The 14623-nt window shown below is 35.6% G+C and overlaps 1 non-coding gene across 1 annotated transcript; it reads left to right on the top strand.

Annotated features, from left to right (window-relative positions):
• The first annotated feature begins 617 nt into the window (after positions 1 to 617).
• On the top strand, positions 618 to 728 carry LOC140987052 (small nucleolar RNA R71). Its single transcript, XR_012177053.1, has one exon. It is a non-coding gene; the product is annotated as a small nucleolar RNA R71 (small nucleolar RNA).
• The last annotated feature ends 13895 nt before the right edge of the window (positions 729 to 14623 follow it).

Here is a 14623-nt window from a genome sequence, read left to right on the forward strand (position 1 = left end):
AATATTTATCTTGTTATTAATCTTATTTCTAATCCCCAAACTCCGGTCCGACCTCGCGTATTTATCCTGAAAAGATAAAACTATACATCTTCTTTTAAAATAAATAAAACACTTCATATTTTCTTAAAAATTCATTTTAATTAAATAATAGAAATTATGCATGGCTTATACGTAATCTGATTTTTCGGGTACTACAATTTGCTTGTTTGTGGAGACATTCTTTAAATGAAGGTAATGTTGGACAATCTTTTGTAGCATGATCATGTGTATCACATATGTGACAAACAATTTCTTGAATACTTTTTAATTGACCACTCTTTTTCATTTCTAATGACTCAATTTTTCTTGCTAAAGATGCAAGTTTAGCTTGAATATCTATATCATCTTTAAGATTATAGATACCACCCCCATTTGTTGAATTATTGATTTTAGTTGTTGGTGGTTCTATTGTGCCTATATTATCCAAATTTTGAGCATTTTCTGCTAATGAATCCAAATACTCCATAGCTTCATTTGGGTTTTTATCTTCAAAAGTTCCATTACACATGAATTCTATCATTTGCCTATCTTTAGGTATTAGACCTTCATAAAAGTGAGAAACTATTCTCCATGTTTAAAAACCATGATGTGGGCAGGTATTAAGTAATTCTTTATATCTATCCCAACATTGATAAAATGTTTCTCCTTGTTTTTGAGAAAAAGTAGTAATTTATCTTTTAAAAGAGTTTGTTCTATGGGAAGAAAAAAACTTTTTGAGAAATTGTTGTTGCATTTCTTCCCATGATCTTATTGAACTTGATCTCAAATTTTGTAGCCATGTTTTAGCTTTATCTTTTAAAGAAAAAGGGAAAAGCTTTAATCGAACTATATTCATGCTACAATTTTGATCATTATAAGTGTTACAAACTTCCTCAAATTCTCTTAGATGTAAATATGGATTTTCAGAATCTAAGCCATGAAAATTTGGTAAAAATTGAATAATTTGAGGTTTAAAGTTGAAATTAGATGCATCAGGAGGAAAAAACTAAACAAGATGGGCACTAGTTCTAATAGGGTTTATATGGTGCCTAAGTGTTCTTAATTGATCATGTTCTTGATTATTATTATTATTATTGTTATTATTGTTATCATTTTCTTGATTATTTGAATTATCATCCATGTTTAAATTATTTTCAGATACTCGAATAAGTCTACCACTTTTTTTTCGACTCCAAATACTCATACAAAAAAAACAACACAATACTTATAAATAAAACATAATTAACAAATATAAACTTAATTTATACCTCCCCGGCAACGGCGCCGAAAAATTTCTACTACTTAAATTATAATTCACCCAAGTGTAGGTTGTCTGCAAGTAATATATTTCGTAAGTACGAGATCGATCCACATAAAGGTTATTTTAAGTTTAAATTTATTAATTTATAGATTACAAAATGCAAGAACGAATTTTACAAATTATAAATTTTGTCAAGGCTCGAGGATTTATTCTTGACATAATAGATTTAGCTTTCCATGAGTTTACTTTTGATCAACACTAAAAACATCACTCATAATTGAGAAAATGAAAAATATATTGGAACTTAGAACTTTTATACACACTCACACTATATTTTACAATGAGATAGAATGATTCTCAAGCTAGCAAAAGACCTCTATTTATAGGCCAAATGAGAGAAAGAGTCAAAAATTTTATTAATGCCATGTAGTTGTAATAGTAGTCTTTGTCTCCTCCAACTTCAATTTCATGTCCCTTCTTTCAATGCTTTGTTCCACAACTTTAATCATCGAATTTGACTCTGCTCAAAACAGCAAACATGTGGGGAATTGTCTGTAGATGAATTTGGCCACTTGGTTAACCTCATTTGGTTAAATATTGAAATAGTTATGATTTTTTTACTATATGCTGGTCACGGTGAAAGTAAATTTATCCTCCTTTTAATATTTTCACAATTTGATCATCTTAACAAACTTTTTAGGCAATCATGTCTTCTGCAAAGTTGTAGATAATTTCTCAAGAATTCCAAACATGTTTGAATCACCTCCATTTAAAATTCCTATCTTGAGTTATCATTATTTTACCAGCACGTAGAAAACCTGAAAATAAAACATATTTAGTAAGACATTTAAATATACACAAACAATACTAAAATAACATAATTTTATAATTTTAATGAAACTTAAATTTTAAAATATAGGCTTTAACATATAATAAATTGTTAATTTTAAGTTTCATCAAAGACCTACGCTAGTTTTCTGCACTAGTTTATGATTTATGTTAAAGAGATTTTTACGACTTTTATTTATGCTTTTGAGTGGTTCTTGAGATGTGATAGTATGGGCTATATTTTTCAAATAATGCTTTTAGGTTTGGTAAAATGTTTGTTGATTTTATGCTTTAAACTATTTCCCTTGGATTTTTAAATGGTAGTTGGTTGATTTAATTTACAATGATGTCAAAAATATTTTATGGTTCTGCCGAATGCTACGTGTGGTTTGAAAAAAAAATTTCTAGCTCGTTTTAAGAAACGAATAGCAGACGTTTCAAATTATATGGGACAAGTTAGAGTCAACGGAATTAAGAAAATGTCAAAAAAGTAAAACTTTACTTCCAGCGGTAAAATGGTCATTTTATACCTAGAAATTAGTAAACGTCGTGGCAGTGTCCTGAATGTTGTTTTATGTGCTAATATGATTATTTTCAATGTTTATGGATGTTTATGGAATTTTTTTATGTAAAAATAATTATTTTAAATGTTTATGGAATTTTATATGTTTATGATTTAATATGTCAAAATGTTATTTTAAATGTTTTGATGTTAAAATGTTGGTTCTAAATATTTATGGATGTTTTTATGATTTAATATGCCAAAACGTTTATTTTAAATATTTATGATTTAATACGTCAAAACGTTTATTTTAAATATTTATGATTTAAATGTGATTTTAAATGTTTATGATTTAAATGTTTAAATGTTGATTTTAAAATGTTTATGGCTTTTTATGATTTTTATATGTTAAAACGTTTATTTTAAATGTTTATGGATTTTATGATTTAATATTGACATTTAAAATAAATGTTGCATGTTTGGTTTAAAAGAAAAACGTTATATACATGTTCAATTTATATTAAGTGATAATAATACGAAATGTTGAAGGAAGTGAAGTAATTGTGACTAAATATCTTGGAGATATCATGAGGGTTATGGTCCAAGTGGGAGCACGACGATCGTGTTTTCATTGATACGAATACGAATACGAATACGTTGATATGTTTGCCAAGGCCTAGTTGACTGTTGTGACTTTGATTGTTGCACTCCCAATAGCAGGTTGTCCGCAAGTAGTATAATTCGGTGAGTCCGATATCGTATCCACAGGGAAGCTACGGTAATTACAAGTCCACTACAATGTCTTTTTGTTTTTGTTTTTGTTTTTGTTTTTCTTTTAATTGTTTGAATCTTTACTTGGTACTTTTTAATTGTTCAAATTTTAATTTGTGGGTCCCTCGATTCTCAACGATAATTATCATGCATTATTTTATTTAATTACCGTTTTAGCTCTGCAGCGGAGAATGGAATTTTAAAATTTAATGTCAACGCGGGCCCAGACAGTTTGTTTCAAAAGATATTCAGTATTATATAGTATAAAAGTATAATACGTATAATTATTAGTTGAGACACCACAATTAACATGTTTACTAAATTCATATAAATATTTATATTGTTAATATTTGTTTTTAACCAAAACGCATATCATCCCGGATTAGTTCAACATCATACCACTTTACATATTAGTGCTCGAATAAATATTACATAACAAAATATATCGAGCCTAATTATATATATATTTATGCATCTTTATTTTAGCTCCTTCCTCACAGCATCTGAATCGGCACATATACTGACCAAGTCTCCCTTACTGAGAAGTATGATAAACTGGGGTCTGTTCCCATCACCAACATCAACCCAGGGCAATCATATAAGATCTCCTCTACTAATGCTAATGCTCCATCTATGAACATGATAGTATAAGTGCTTTCCTCATACTGCTCCTCACTCAGAAGTACGATGGATGCCATGTTGCCCTGATTATCAACTACACACAGAAGATAATCGCCCCAGAGGGGTAAGCAATAGCCCAGTATGAAAATACCAAAATAAAAACAACGTGAATTGTAATGAATGATACATGGATTCAATGCATGATCAGGGTATGTACACATGCACGGGAAATCAGTATATGTGAAGCTGCACAATCAATAAATCCAGCATCTAACAGCTCAAGCAACAGGCAAGGCTCGGCTACACTGTCGTGGCGACCACTCCTCCCCCAGTCTACTACCGTGTGCCGGTCAGCTCGCCAAGGACTACGGACGTACTGCGCCTTATCGGCCTACAAAATCTCTCGGGCTAGCCGCAGCTCCGTACCATCCTGACAATCTCCTCGAATCCAAACACCATATTGAAAGAAGTAAATACTGGAATCGAGGCACAATATGCAATGCAATGTCATGTCATGCATCGATGCTACATATTTATAAACTATGTGTGTGTAAAATATGTTTTGTTTTAGTGCATCGATGTTATGTAATGTCACAAATAATCCACGTAAAAATATAATTCACGTTCAACAAATATCAAACTTTACAAATACCTGTTGTATGTTACCCAGTAATAACATACCTTTTATTTTCACGAACGCCGACAAGATGAAAAATACAGGAGGTCAAGCTGGGAAATAACATAAAATTTATCAATTATTTGTTTATTCAGTAAACCATGTGTATTTTTATTTTTCTACTATAAAATTTGAAGTTCTATATTATCTCACTTTCTCCTTTCTTATTTTAATTTAATATTTTCAGCAAATAACATAGATTATGTAGAAGCTTTATTTGATCATTTCATTCGTTTTTAGGGTCCTTTAAAAGTATGAAACATTTTATACAGATTATTAAATTGTGATATTGCATCATAAAATCCTTACTAATTTAAGGTCTGGAAAAGTTAACTCAAGAACTCTAATAACCATAATTAATTTAACATACCTATTCAAAACGTATATACAAAAATAATGAAAATGTTAATTTATACAAAACAACTTCTTGATTTTGTCCAGAATTTCACCATTTAAAACTTAAATGATTTAAGATTGTAACTTTCTTTAAACAATGAACTATTAAGTAGAGGTGTTGACGTCCATGAAAATTGAGTCCAAAATAGGTTCTTACATTTTATTGTCTATTCATTTAATATGGTGTACAAGGTACTAAAATTTGTATTTAACAAATTTTAAGTTCATCCTCGTAAACTCCTTGTACCTATGTCATCTTCTTACCAAAACATTTTAAGGTTGGGTCATAAATTTATAGCATTCAAGAGTAGCCTATAATTTCATTCATATTATTTTTCTAGATGCTCCATCAAGGTGTATATATATTTGACCGTAGTGCACTAATATAGTATATATTATAGGAAACATTTATAACTTCAATAATTCCAAACTAAAAACATTTTCATTGTACTATTAGTTGACTTATTTATAACAGTACTGTACAACAAAAAAAATCTATTTAAAATTTAGACATTTAGAAAAATTTGAAGGAGTTGGGTTTCAAGATACACCCACTGAAGCTAAAAATTATATGTTCATATATTTCACACACAATATTATCAACAAAAGAAAACATATTAACGAGGGACAAGAGCATTTACCTTACAAGAAGGCACCTGAAGAGATGGGTAGGAAAAGTTGATTTATTAAGTTTAAATTTTATTATTATTTAAGATGGTTTTGGTTTGCTTCTTTATTTCTTTTCCTCCCATCCCCTCTCTTTTATACTCGACGATTGGCAACTTGCTGAAAGATGCAATCATGAATTGGTATGGGTAAAATCTGTGAGAACCCGGGATTTTACAATCCAAAGCAAATCAAGTAAGTAATACGAACTTGGAATTTGACTCAAAATAAGCTCGAAAATTTTCATTCCAACAAAATAACTGAAATATTAACTTAAGATTTCAGCTAACCTAACTCGAAGAAGCATCTTCAAAGCTCGAGAGTTAGCTCAGCAGGAAGCCAAACTACAAGTAACCACATCCATCGAAGTATTGTCACGGGAGGAGAAAAACCCCAGCTCAACGACTCGATCTGTCAGCTCAAAGAAGCTCAACCAAGCTTGTCCTAACAAGACTAAAAAGGGAGCTAAGGGAGGAGCTAAAGGTTTGGACAAATTAATTATACAAGAAATAATCAATGAAGGAGCTAGGAGTTAAGACAAACTTAATATGCATGGGAGTTTGGATGATCATTCTAGAACTTGAGGAATGCATGAACCCATCATTATAACTAGTCTTGGAATTTGGAAGAGCACATGGAATTTTGGTCTACAATTAATCACATTCAAGCCTTTCTTGATGGCCAAGGGGGTGGCAAGGTGGAGAGTCTTTTTGTACCTATAAATACTACTCATTTGGTTGAGAGATGACACACCACAAAACCTCTCAAAATTCGGCTACTCCCCTCCACCAAACTCTCCAAAATTTCGGCCAAGGCTAGCAAGGAAGAAGGAAGAAAGTTTCGGGCAGTCAAGTGCTAGAGTTCTACATCGAGGTGCTGCCGAATTGAAGACAGTATTTGTTGAGATTACGTCGAAGTGCTGCCAAATTTTCGGAAGGAAATTTCGTGTCAAAGTCTGCAAATTTCGAACCTACCTTCGAAAAACTAGTGTAAGTGGGCTTTTGTTATGTACTTCGTTTGTATTTTGAAACATTGATATAAAAAACGTGACATGCATGTTGGTGTGTCCTTTTTTTCGAAAATATAAGTATGTTCTGTTTTAAAAATTCGATCGATTATGTGTTCCCTTCTATGTTTCGAAATTCGTTGATTTCGCCGTGTCCGTATGAAAACTCTGAAATCTGAAAATCTGAAAAGTTTTGTCTGTTACCTCTAAATTCAGTTTGCACTGTTACGATTCGGATTTGAAATGGGACGAGAATTGTGATTCTGTCTGGCACCCAATGGTGGGTATAAAACCATTTCTGTTTGGCCCCCAATGGTGGGTATAAAACCATTTCTGTCTGGCCCCCACCGGTGGGTATAAAACCGAGTTCTGGCCTCACCGCTTAGAGGACTAACATATTGGGGACAATTTGACCATGGAAATGAGATAAGTAACAGTGTTTTGTCCGTTCCAAAATGATCTGAATTGTTTCTGTTTTGTTCCGAATCATTTGATAAGTTCTGTCTTTTATTCGTTTTGTTTCTGTCGTGTCAAGTTAAGAAGATTGAGTTTTGAAAGCATGTTAAAGGAAATTTTTAAAGGATTAAGTTTTATATGTATCTTTGGAATCGATCGACCCCCACTTGCTGAGTGTTTCTCAAAACACTCACCCCTTACAAATTTCAGATAAAATTGCAGAGCAAGTGAACGAGGAGGAACAACAAGCATTTTGGGGATGGTGATTGGATTTCGAGATCAAGAAATCGAGAATTTGTAGCCTTTTCTTTTGTTTTGCTTCTGAAAAACTCTGATGTAAAAGTTCATTTCTTTGTCATTGTAAGACAATACGCTATTTATGAAAAAAACTAGTTTGATTTGATACGAGGCTTTATTGTTTTCAATATAATTGTTAAACATTGCCGGATGTCACCGACGCTTTGATCTCGGGGCGTGACATTTAAGTGGTATCAGAGCCGCCAGGTTCATAGTCCCGCTGGGATTTTGATAGACAAAATTTGGCGAAGTCAATTTTTGGAAAAAGCCTAGTGTATCCCAACATGTATTCAACTTTCATTTGTTCCCTAAATTTTCGATCAACTTCAAAAATCTATCCCTTCGATCGTTCCGCAACTCTTAATATCGAAAATTTTCCACGACAATTTTATTTCTATTATTTGTGCCTTTCTATCCTTTATACGATTCTGATACTTTACCTCGATCTTTATCCTAGGACATGGCTGCTCCACATATTCGCGCTCAGGCTGCCCTTCGTATGCGTCATCTTACCATCGATAATCAAGCTAGGGAGATAGCAACTTTGAAGGCGCAACTGGCTTAGGAGAAACTGGAAAAGCATGAACTTAGTGAGATCAGGCACATGCTAGAGACTGACGTACAGCGATTGACTCATCACTTGGACCTGGCTGAGAGCCAACTTCTACAGATACCGACTGATTCGGCTCGCATTGCGCGCTTAGCTTCACTAAACAAGGATCTGCTGGAAAGAGTTGAGACAGAGAGAGAGAGCGCGCTACTCAGGCTAGTCAGCGTCAGGAAGAGTTTAGCGCCAAGCAAGAGCGGTACATCTCAAAGCTCCACGACACTATGGACAGACTCCAAGATCAGAACAACTATTTGCACCTAGTAATAGAGAACATGGAGGAAGAGGAAGAAGCACCAATGGAGGTAGTCGATGACGACAGTGACAGCGACAGCGACGGAGGAGAGATGATAGACTAGATTAATATCAAGATTGTAATAAAAATATTTGGATTGTAATGAAATTATGATTAAGAAAATATTATGTACTGAATTATTTTTAAATGAAACTTTCTATTATCTTATTGCATATTTAAAAAAATTGGATGAGTATACTATCAATAAAATTGTATTTTTATCTTTACAGGAAAACAAACATGGATCTTCAAAGCATTATAAATGAATTTCAAAAACAACTTCAGGAAAAGGAAACAGAAATTAAAACACTGAAAGAAAAAAATGAAAAACTTGAGAGGGACAACTACCAACTGGATGGGAATAACGTATGCATGATGGAAGATCTTCGTGAAGCCAGAAAGGAAGAAAAAAACCTACGTGAGGACGTTAGACGTTATGATGCCTATCATCTGGAGTCGGAGCGTCGACACGAGATCACCAAGAAGGAGTTAAACAAAGCTCAGGATAGGATTCTTGCACTCCAAATCCGGGATGACAGCCTTCTCAAAACACAACACCGTCTTGAAGAACGGATCGAAGAACAAGAAATTGAGGAAAAAGTAAGCCAATCAACAATACAGAAGCTTCAGGAGCAAGTAAACAACCTTGACCACCACAACACACAGTTGCAAAATCATATTGATCAGCTACAGAATAACATGATCAATATGGAGGAACTCTTGGAAGAACTCGAAGCTAACCCAGAAGAAAATCCTATTGTAGAAGAAGAGATTAATGATGCAGTAGGAGACGGTGAAGTCATAGACGAGTAGGGAGAGAACTCTAGATTAAATATCAATTGTAACAAGAACTATCTGATTAATCATTAGAAACTTTTGGGTTGTATGAAATTTTTTTAAATTAATGAAATTATTTCTTTAATTAAATATTGTGACAAACAAATTAATAAATTACATGTTTATAGGATATGGCAGGCAGACCACCCCGAAACAACCGTAACCCTCGTGGCGCCAACCAAAATGAAAATCCACCACCACCACCGAGAGTGAATCTCAGTCAAGAAGATATGATGGCAATAGCTACCATTGTAGCCGCTACATTGCAAGGAATTGTGAATCCTCTTTCCAACGCCATACAGCCACCACCTGAACCACAACCCCGTGGAATCAAATACCATTACGAATCCCTCAGGAGGAATCGAGTCCCGACTTTCGATGGGAACCCAGATCCAGAAGTCAGCCATAAATGGCTTAAGAATGTCGAATCACAACTACATTTACTAGAAGTGCCTGAAGAATTGAGAGTGGAGGTTGTGACACCATTTTTGGAAGACCGAGCAAGGAAATGGTGGAAGACTGTGGCACCATCTCTAGCTGAAGTGGAAGAGATCACATGGCAGATTTTTAAAAGAGAGTTTTTGAAACAATACTACCCAGCCGAATTTCGTCTGCAGAAGTTGAGCGAGTGCGAAAACTTCAAACAAGCTCCGAGCATGACAGTGATGGAATACTCTTCACTTTTCAATGATCTGGGAACCTATGTCCCAACGATCATGTCTGATGAAACGCTAAAAATGCATCGTTTTAAAAAGGGACTCAACAGCCGTATTCAGTCAGCTTTGGCAGTATTCAAGCCAAACAGTTTTGCGGATTTGATGGGAGCTGCAATGAGCGGAGAAACAGATATCAAACGCCACGAGGTGGAAAATAAGAACAAACGACCGATGGTCAATCAATCCACTCAGAATGGTCCCAAGGTTAAGAAGCCAAATTATTCAAGAGGGCCTTACGAAGGAAGTTCTGGCAATAACGGCAATAAGGAAGGGAAGTGGTGCGACACCTGTAAACAATATCATATCGGAGAATGCTATCAGAAGACAGGTGCATGTTTCAAGTTTGGACAGGTGGGTCATAGAATCAAAGATTGTCCAGGTAACAAGAACAAGAGGATGGGACCCAACAAGCAACACGAAAACAAGACTAATGCTCGGGTGTACGCGATAACTCGGGAGGAGGCTGATAACACCAATGAAGTGGTAGCAGGTACCATCTTACTCAATGAAATGCCTGCATATACTTTGTTTGATTATGGTGCCACACATTCATTTGTGTCTAGAAGGTTTACTAAGAATCTTAAACTTGAACATGATACACTTAATGAACCATTAAGAGTGGCAACACCAGCAAGCAAAATAATAGAGACACACAAAGTATACCGAAACTGTAAAATTTGTATCAGCGAACAAACTTTCGAAGTAGAATTGATTCAACTCAATATGGTTGAGGTTGACATCATCCTTGGAATGGACTGGTTAGCTAAAAACCATGCCATAGTATACTGTCAAAAGAAAGAAATTAGACTTCAGACTCCGACCAAAGAGGAAGTCGTATATCACGGAAAATCCAAAGAAAGAAAATCTATGCTATCTGCCTCACAAGCCTGGAAGGCCATTAGAGGAGGAGAGGAAGTTTATCTGGCAATGATCAATGAGATTAAAGAAGAGGAAACCCCAAAGTTGGAAGATATTCCAATTGTTCAAGAATTTCCAGACGTTTTTCCCGAGGAATTATCGGGTGAGATACCCGATAGGGAAGTGGAATTCGAAATTAATTTGGTCCCTGGTGCTGCACCAATCTCAAAGGCACCATCCGAATTCGAAATCAAAGAAGGTGGATGGAACTTCTAAAAGATTATGATTTGGTAATCAATTATCATCCGGGTTAGGCGAATAAGGTGGCAGATGCTTTAAGCCGAAGAAACTTTGGAAAAGTAAGCTTATCTTCACTATCGGCACAATCAGGACTCCGGGAAACCATCAAATTGAAGCAGAGCCAAGACACCTGCATTTTTAAAATCAAGGAACAGATCCAAGAAGGAAAACTCCATGAATTTCAAATTGATGAGAATGGTATCCTTTGGATGGAAGGACGGTTGTATGTGCCCGATTTCGATGGAATTCAAGAAGAAGTAATGACCGAGGCACATAAATCGTGATTTTCAGTACATCCAGGAAGCACCAAAATGTACAGAGACCTGAAGAACAACTACTGGTGGAATGGAATGAAGAAAGACGTAGCCGTCTTTGTTTCCAAGTGCCTAACCTTTCAACAGGTCAAGGCAGAACATCAACGACCTGGAGGACTTCTACAACCATTGGAAATACCAAAAAGGAAGTGAGATGACATCTCCATTGATTTTGTAGTAGGGCTACCGAAGTCAAGGCAAGGGCACGATGGAATCTAGGTAATCGTTGATAGATTGACCAAGTATGCACATTTCTTGCCGGTACGAATGACTTGCAACCTGGATAAGCTAGCTACTTTGTATACGGACAATATAGTAAGACTACATGGGATTCCAGCAAGTATATTATCTGACAGAGATCCAAGATTTGTATCAAAGTTCTGGAAAAGTTTTCAAAAGGCGATGGGAACCAAGGTTACTCTCACCACGGCCTATCATCCTCAGACTGATGGCCAAACCAAAAGGACAATTCAAACCCTCGAGGATATGCTGAGGGCATGTGCACTGTATTTTTCTGGAAATTGGAGTGAACAGTTACCCCTGATCGAATTCGCCTACAACAATAGCTATCACAGTAGCATTCAGATGGCTCCATATGAAGCTTTGTATGGAAGAAAGTGTAGGTCGCCCCTATATTGGAACGAGGTCGGAGAAAAGGCTGTCACTGGACCATAACTTGTTCAAATGACCATTGACAAGGTCGCTATAATCAAAGAAAGACTCAAGGCAGCCCAGGATAGACAGAAGAGCTGGGCAGATTTGAAGAGGAGACCGTTGGAATTAGAAGTTGGTGAAAAAGCTTACGTCAAAGTCTCTCCTATGAAAGGAGTAGTTCGGTTCAGTAAGTCCGGAAAGTTGAACCCAAGATATGTGGGACCGTTCACGATACTGGAGAAGGTGGGAACCTTAGCCTACCGTCTAGCTTTACCGCCTGATATGTCCAGAATACATAATGTTTTCCACATCTCACAAGTGAGGAAGTATGTCTCAGACCCTAGTCACGTACTCAAAGGTACACCACGAATGATTGAAGGAAACCTCAACGAAGAAGTCAAATACGAAGAAGTCTTTACCCGAATACTGGACTTAAAAGACCAAGTGTTGAGAAATCGAACAATACCTTATGTCAAGGTACAATGGTCAAATCATACTGAAAGATAGGCAACTTGGGAACTCGATGGGAAGATGCGATCACAATACCCTCACCTATTCGAATGATCAAGCTGATGCAAGTTTCGAGGATGAAACTTTTCATAAAGAGGTAGGGATGTGAGAACCCGGGATTTTACAATCCAAAGCAAATCAAGTAAGTAATACGAACTTGGAATTTGACTCAAACTAAGCTCGAAAATTTTCATTCCAACAAAATAACTTAAATATTAACTTAAGATTTAAGCTAACCTAACTCGAAGAAGCATCTTCAAAGCTCGGGAGTTAGCTCAGCAGGAAGCCAAACTACAAGTAACCACATCCATCGAAGTATTGTCACGGGAGGAGAAAAACCCCAGCTCAACGACTCGATCTGTCAGCTCAAAGAAGCTCAACCAAGCGTGTCCTAACAAGACTAAAAAGGAGCTAAGGGAGGAGCTAAAGGTTTGGACAAATTAATTATGCAAGAAATAATCAATGAAGGAGCTAGGAGGTAAGACAAACTTAATATGCATGGGAGTTTGGATGATCGTTCTAGAACTTGAGGAATGCATGAACCCATCATGATAACTAGTCTTGGAATTTGGAAGAGCACATGGAATTTTGGTCTACAATTAATCACATTGAAACCTTTCTTGATGGCCAAGAATTCGGCCAAGGGGGTGGCAAGGTGGAGAGTCTTTTTGTACCTATAAATACTACTCATTTGTTTGAGAGATTACACACCACAAAATCTCTCAAAAATTCGGCTACTCTCCTCCACCAAACTCTCCAAAATTTCGGCCAAGGCTAGCAAGGAAGAAGGAAGAAAGTTTCGTGCAGTCAATTGCTAGAGTTCTACGTCGAGGTGCTGCCGAATTGAAGACAATATTTGTTGAGATTACGTCGAAGTGCTGCCAAATTTTCAGAAGGAAATTTCGTGTCAAAGCCTGCAAATTTCGAACCTACCTTCAAAAAACTACTGTAAGTGGGATTTTGTTATGTACTTTGTTTGTATTTTGAAACATTGATATAAAAAATGTGACATGCATGTTGGTGTGTCCTTTTTTTCGAAAATATAAGTATGTTCTGTTTTAAAAATTCGATCGATTATGTGTTCCCTTCTATGCTTCGAAATTCGTTGCTTCTGCTGTGTCCGTATGAAAACTCTGAAATCTGAAAATCTGAAAAGTTTTGTCTCTTACCTCTGAATTCTGTTTGCACTGTTACGATTCGGATTTGAAATGGGACGAGAATTGTGATTCTGCTTGGCCTCCAATGGTGGGTATAAAACCATTTCTGTTTGCCGCTAATGGTGGGTATAAAACCATTTCTGTCTGGCCCCCACCGATGGGTATAAAACCGAGTTCTGACCTCACCCCTTAGAGGACTAACATATTGGGGACAATTTGACCATGGAAATGAGATGAGTAACAGTGTTTTGTTCGTTCCGAAATGATCTGAATTGTTTCTGTTTTGTTCCGAATCATTTGATAAGTCCTGTCTTTTATTGGTTTTGTTTCTGTCGTGTCAAGTTAAGAATATTGAGTTTTGAAAGCATGTTAAAAGAAATTTTTAAAGAATTAAGTTCTATATGTATCTTTGGAATCGATCGACCCCCACTTGCTGAGTGTTTATCAAAACACTCACCCCTTACAAATTTCAGATAAAATTGAAGAGCAAGTAAACGAGGAGGAACAACAAGCGTTTTGGGGATGGTGATTGGATTTCGAGATCAAGAAATCGAGAATTTGTACCCTTTTCTTTTGTTTTGCTTCTGAAAAACTCTAATGTAAAAGTTCATTTCTTTGTCATTGTTAGACAATACGCTATTTATGAAAAAGACTGGTTTGATTCGATACGAGGCTTTATTGTTTTCAATATAATTGCTAAACAATGCCGGATGTCACCGACGCTTCGATCCCGGGGCGTGACAAAATCCTTACTAAATCTAGTAAAAATTTGAAATGATATTTCCATCAGATTCATCTTCTAGATCTATTGTGTTATATTTATATATTTTGCCTCTTCTTTATTTGTAGGGTTATTATATACGTGTATGTGTATATA

This window comes from Primulina huaijiensis, chromosome 10 (genome assembly GCF_012295235.1).
Source record: "Primulina huaijiensis isolate GDHJ02 chromosome 10, ASM1229523v2, whole genome shotgun sequence".
NCBI lineage: Eukaryota > Viridiplantae > Streptophyta > Magnoliopsida > Lamiales > Gesneriaceae > Primulina > Primulina huaijiensis.